The sequence below is a fragment of the Cryptomeria japonica genome, chromosome 2, assembly GCF_030272615.1.
Source record: "Cryptomeria japonica chromosome 2, Sugi_1.0, whole genome shotgun sequence".
Classification (NCBI taxonomy): domain Eukaryota; kingdom Viridiplantae; phylum Streptophyta; class Pinopsida; order Cupressales; family Cupressaceae; genus Cryptomeria; species Cryptomeria japonica.
In genome coordinates, this window is record NC_081406.1 from 233,266,995 (window position 1) to 233,273,866 (window position 6,872).

The following is a 6,872-nucleotide window of genomic DNA, read 5'->3' on the forward strand; positions in this document are numbered from 1 at the left end:
TTATTATTTGTTCAATAAAATCTAGACATAGAACTAATCTTGTCCATCTGTTGGGCTTCTATACTCTATTATTCAAATAGGTCTTCAAGCTTCGGTCCTCGGTAATCACTATGTATCATCCCTGTGCATACACTTTCCCGCATACAATATTTATCTACAGTTTCCTATTTATAAACAATTAGCTAACTGCTTAATCTCCTTGATCACATTTACCATGATCAATCATAGCCATCAGATATTCAAACTTGTCTAGGTTCAATGCATCTTTTGATCTGAAAATGTTTTACCCTTCCTTGGAAATTGCATATATTTCTTGGAACTTGTGCCAGGGTATTGCGGTTCAATCTATGTTGTAGATCTTCATGCCGATCTTCCTTTGCCATAGATTCATCAACAAACTATATTTACGACATACCGATCATTTAATCAGTTCCAACTCATCAACTTCCTTCATTAAATAATGCATGCAAACATTTAATGCATTCTGTTATAGCTCGGTTACAACTCAGTAACAACTCGATAAATACTAAACTTCACTCAGTAGACATTTCGCCTTCATTAACCAATAGCAATAACCTTAGGGTTTACCGACTAGGTTCTTTGGGGTTTACTAACTAGGTTCTTTGCTTGATAACATAGTATAGTATTAACCTTACAACTTACAACATATGTATGATGTCAAAACAATCTAAACATCATGATCTCATCATTGTTTGACTCGGTAATAGTTGCCCATTAAATACCTTATTCATCCTAATATTCATCATAATCTTTTTTGTGTCTTTTACCAACATCTTTATATTCTTCAAATCATACTTCTCAAGATATGGCAACATCATACTAAATTAGAAAATCAATTTCTTAACATCAATGAAAAAATAATAATATCAAGACAGTAAACATCCTTAATCAGTTATATCCATAATCATCAACAACCTTCTCAATATCCTTATTGAAATGCCAACAATCTTTCATTGTCTGTTATAATGCTATATTGCCAACAATCTCCCCCTTTGGCATTGATGGCAAAACCAATTGATTTGACCGTAAAGGATTCAGATTGCTATGATTCTAAAATGTTGAAATGCTCTCCCCCATACATTACACTTCTCCTCTTTTCTTCAGTCTTCTCAATCTGTAGTCTTCTTAGTTTTCTCCCCCTTTGACAACAATGCCAAAAGTAAAGAACTAAAACATAATTTCTTTCTGTATGAAGTGAATTCATGCTATTGTGTATGAATTTAGTCTCAGTTAGAGCATTTTGTCTTTAATTCCTACTCCCTATATTGTTTCCTATATTCTTTCTTGTAATAATTCCTTTACACCTTTAGAAAACATCCTAAAGTGTGTAATGCAGCATCAACTCCTAAAAGATATTCGATAGAGTCGTCGGATTGATGCTTTCACCAAACTTGGTCAGTGAGTAGAAGATAGGGGTAGGATCCCTAACTTACTTCTAAGATATTCAAATGTGTCCCTTGTTAGTGGCTTGGTGAAGATATCTTCTATTTGTTCCTTTGTGCTAACATACTCCAACACCACTTTCTTCTCTTGAGCTTCTTCTTTAAGATAATGATATTTGATAGATATGTGCTTTGTCTTAGAGTGCATAACGGGATTCTTTGAAATATTAATGGCACTAGTATTGTCACAGAATATAGTTACTAGCTTGGTAAATTTCTCATTTATACCTTCCAATAGTTGTTTGATCCATGCAATTTTAGTACAATTCAATGTTGCAGCAACGTATTCAGCTTCTGTTGTTGACTATGAAACACATCCTTGTTTCTTGCTAAGCCAACTCACTAGTCTTTCTCCTAAAAAGAAAGCTCCTCCACTTGTGCTTTTTCTGTCATCAATGTTGCCTGCCCAATCAGCATCAGTATAAACTTTTAAATCAAAATCATTTCCTTTTTGATATACTAAGCCATAATACTTTGTGCCTTTCAAGTATCGAAAAATTCTTTTAATTTCTATCATGTGTGTTTCCTTAGGATTTGCAAAGAATCTTGCAACGATACCTGCTACACGTGTTATGTCTGGACTGCTGTGAACAACATATTGTAGCTTTTCAATCATGGATCAGTAAAGTGTCTCATCAACAAATGCAGATTCATCATTCTTTGATAATTTACAGTTGGTAGTCATAGGAGTACTTACTGGTTTTGAATCCTCCATTCCAAATTTCTTCAAGATTTCCTTTATGTACTTGGATTGAGTAATGAAAATCTCATATTTCATTTGTAGTATCTATAAACCTATAAAATTCTTTATCTCACTAATTAATGACATCTCAAATTCTTTGCTCATTTCATTTCCAGAGTTCTTACATAAAGAGTCATTTCCACAAAATATAATATCATCAACAAATATGGCTGAGATCAATATTCCATTTTCATCATTCTTCAAGTACATATTGTTGTTCTCACTTGTCCTTATAAAACCAATCTTAATCAAATAAGAGTGCAATCTTTCATACCATGCTCTAGGTGCTTGTTTCAAACCATATAAAGCTTTGTTCAATTTACATACCTGATCTTTATTCTTGTCTTCAACAAATCCTTCAGGCTGTTCAATAAAAACTTCTTCTTCTAATATTCTATTTAGAAATGTAGATTTGACATCCATTTGATATACCTTGAAGTTTTTGAAAGTAGCATATGCCAACAATAATCTTATTTCTTCAAGTCTAGCAACAAGTGTAAAAGTTTCACCATAATCAATTCCTTCTTTTTGAGTATAACCTTTGCAAACTAGTCTTGCTTTGTTTTGAATGACCTCTCCTTTTTCATTTAGCTTATTTATGAAAATCCACTTTGTACGGATTACATTTTTGTCCTTTGGTCTTGGGATTAGTGTCCATGTGTCATTATTCTTGATTTTATCAATCTCTTCTGTCATAGCATTTATCCAATCTTCACTATTAAATGCCTCTTTCACTATTCTTGATTCAAATTCAGATATCAAACATGTGTTATGTCTCAATTTGTTCCTTGTCATCACTGGAGCATCCTTATCTCCTATAATCTGACTTGGTGCATGATGTCTTCTGACATACTTGGTTAATACAGGCTCAGTAGGCTCTGTATGATCTTCTTCATCACTTGGTAACTGGATATTCTCTTCATTTTCTTCAATAGTCTTCTCGGTAAGACTTCTAGGTTGAACATAGACAAATTCATCATAGTCTTCTAGTTCCTTGGAATTTCCTTCATCATTTCTTTCTGCAAATTCATCAATTTTCACATTTGCACTTTCTACTATTTTGTTAGATGATTTGATCAGACATTTAAATGCTTTGCTTCTAGAAGAATAACCTAGAAATGTTCCTTCTTCACTTTTCTGAACAAACTTGCCATTTCTATCATCTTTGTGAACATAGCATCTACTTCCAAAGATTTTAAAATAACTAACATTAGGTTTCTTATCATACCAAATTTCATATAGTGTCTTTAAAGTACCTTTCTTCAATTGTACTTGGTTCGGGGTGTAAACAACAGTGCTTACTGCTTCTCAACCAGAATGTTTGTGACACCTTATTTTCAATCATCAGTGTTCCAGCACAATCCACAATAGATCTATTTCTTCTTTCAGGTATTCCATTCTGCTGTAGAGTTCTTAGTGTAGAGACTTGTCTTTTAATACCATGATCATTGCAAAATAAGTTGAATTCATCAGATGTGAACTCTCCTCCTCTATTTGATATAAGACATTTCAGTTGTCTTCCTATTTCATTTTCGACTCTTGCCTTGTATGATTTAAACATTTGAAAAGCTTCTGATTTTTCTTTTAAAAACATTACTGACATCATCCTTGAATAGTCATCCACAAATAATATGAAATATTTATCACCATAATAACTTTGAACTTTCATAGGACCACAAAGATCAGTATGCACTAGATCTAAAATTCCCTTAGAAGTGTAAGACTTACTTGTAAACTTTGATATTGTCATCTTACTCATCTGGCATCCTCGGTACATAGCATTCTCAGGTTTTCAAGACTCGGTAGACCTCTTACTTATTTTGATCAGATTATAAAAATTGATATGACAAAACCTTTTATGCCATAACCAGGTATCATCTATCTTTGCATACAAACACTTATTCCGAGTTGAGTCAAGCTGAAATGTGTTACCTTTTGTTTGTGTCCTGGTAGCAGCTAACTTTCCATTCTTGTCATGAACTTTGACAATTCCTTTCTGAAATTCTATTCGGTAACCTGTGTTATTTAGTTGTGCTACACTCAAAAAATTGTATTTCAAACCTTCAACCCAATAAACATCATTGTATCTTGCATTTTCAAGAAGTGTTATGGATCCTTTACCTCTTACTGGACATGGTGCATCATTACCAAATCTAACATAACCTCCATCATAATCTTCTAATATAACAAACTTGTGTTTATCTCCTATCATATGATGTGAGCATCCACTATCTATGATCCAAGAATCATTAGTGTTTATGTGAGATATTAGGGCTTTTTCCTCATACCTTTCTTCATCTGATCCATCTTTGATAGCCACATAAACTACTTCCTCTATATTAGTTTCATTTGATTTATCATCGTTAGATTCATCATCAGCTATTAAACATGTCTTTCTATCTCTTCTTCTGAAGTCTCAATGTCCTCTGTAATGATTATCTTTCTGTCTATCATCTCGGTAATCTCTCTTTTCAGTAAAATCTTTGTCAGGACAGCTAGAAGCCATATGTCCTATTTTATCATAATTGAAACATTCCAAAGGTAGTTTTCCTTTATACTTACCTTTTCCTCTCGGTAACCTTTTGGCTAATAGTGCTTCAAACTCTTCTTGCTTTCTGATTTCCTCATACAGTTTGTGTACTTCTTCCATGTTCTTATGAAATCTTTCACTTGCTCCATTGTGATCTCCTTCAGAGTACTTATACTTTCTTTCATTGAAATCATTAGATTCATCAAGATTAAAAGAACTAAATGTAGATTCAACTTTATTTATCGAAGATCCACTGTTATCAAAGTTACTTAGCTCAAATGCATGTAGCTTACCAATAGTAGCATCTAAAGAAACTGGCATATTAGGTACAAACCTCAATTCATTTATTGTAGAGACTTGGATTGCATAAGCCAATAGAAGGGTTCTCAACAACTTACTTGTTATATCCTTTTCTTCAATAGTTCCACCTGCTCCTTTGATTTGATTGACAATCTCCTTTAGTCTTGTACTGTACTGAGTTATGTTCTCACCTTCATTCATCCTCATAGATTCAAGTTATCCTCTTACACTATCTAATTTTTCTCTTTGAACATGTTCATCTCCTCCATACACTGATATGAGCTTATCCCACATTCCCTTTGCATCATTGCAGCCTTCTAGATCATTAAACTCTAAATCGGTCAATGCAGATGTTATTTCAATCATTGCTTGAATATGTTCTTGCTTTGCCTTTATCTCTTCAATAGTCAATGGATAGGTGCTCGGTGTAACAAAATCATTCTCCATATAGTATACAGCATATTCTCCAACTCTTGATAGATGCAGCTTCATCCTTTTCTGCCATGTAGAGAAACTTGACTTGTTCAGCTTCGGTGCATCCCTCTTATACATCTTTGGATCTTTAACTCAAGTGCCTTTAAAATTTTCTTCCGGAGTCCAAAGATCTGATACCAATTGATAGTTCTGATACTCAATATAAGTACAGATCCAATAACCAACAAGATGAGAGGGGGGGGGGTGAATCATCCAAACTTAATCTTCTATAAAAACATCAGATTCAACCTCGATAACATATATTTCAGTAATATAATCAAAACTATTAAACATGCAAACTCAAAAGCATATAAACATCATAAACCTCATAACACCAGATTTAACGTGGAAACCCAAATAGGGAAAAACCACTATGGGATTTCGGACCCACTAAGAAATATACTCTTCTAGAGTATGCTTGGTTAAAAGCAAATCCTGTTAAAGATTACAAACACATTGCTAGATGTGACTCGATTAAGGGATTTCCCTCAGATATGTTAAGATCTTCACCTTGTTAGAAGTGACCTTGTTAAAGGATTTCAAACACTCAATCAGAATGTCACCTTGCTAGAGGGTTTTACAAATAAGATTGTTAAGTCCACTCGATAACAAGATTTTCTATCACTTTCACAAAATAATAGTAATAAAAATCTATCTGTAACTTCACATCTAAAATGCTAAAAAGATTCTTATTTGTTCAATACAATCTAGACATAGAACTAATCTTGTCCATCTGTTGGGCTTCTATACTCTGCTATTCAAGCAAGTCTTCAAGCTTCTATGCTCGGTAATTACTATGTAGTATCCCTATGCATACACTTTCCTGCATACATTGTTTATCAACAGTTTCCTATTTATAAACAATTAGCTAACCGCTTAATCTCCTTGATCACATTTCCCATGATCAATCATAGCCATCAGATCTTCAAACTTTTCCAGGTTCAATGCATCTTTCAATCTGAAAATGTTTTACCCTGCCTTGGAAATTGCATATATTTCTTAGAACTTGTGCTAGGGTATTGCGGTTCAATCTGCGCTGTAGATCTTCATGTCAATCTTCCTTTGCTATAGATTCATCAACAAACTATATTTATGGCATACCAATCATTTAATCAATTCCAGCTCATCAACTTCCTTCATTAAATAATGCATGCAAACATTTAATGCATTCTGTTATAGCTTGGTTACAACTCGGTAACAACTCGGTAAATACTAAACTTCACTCGGTAGACATTCCGTCTTCATTAACCGATAGCGATAACCTTAGGGTTTATTGACTAGGTTCCTTAGGGTTTACCGACTAGGTTCTTTGGGGTTTACCGACTAGGTTCTTTGCTTGATAACATAGTATAGTATTAACTTT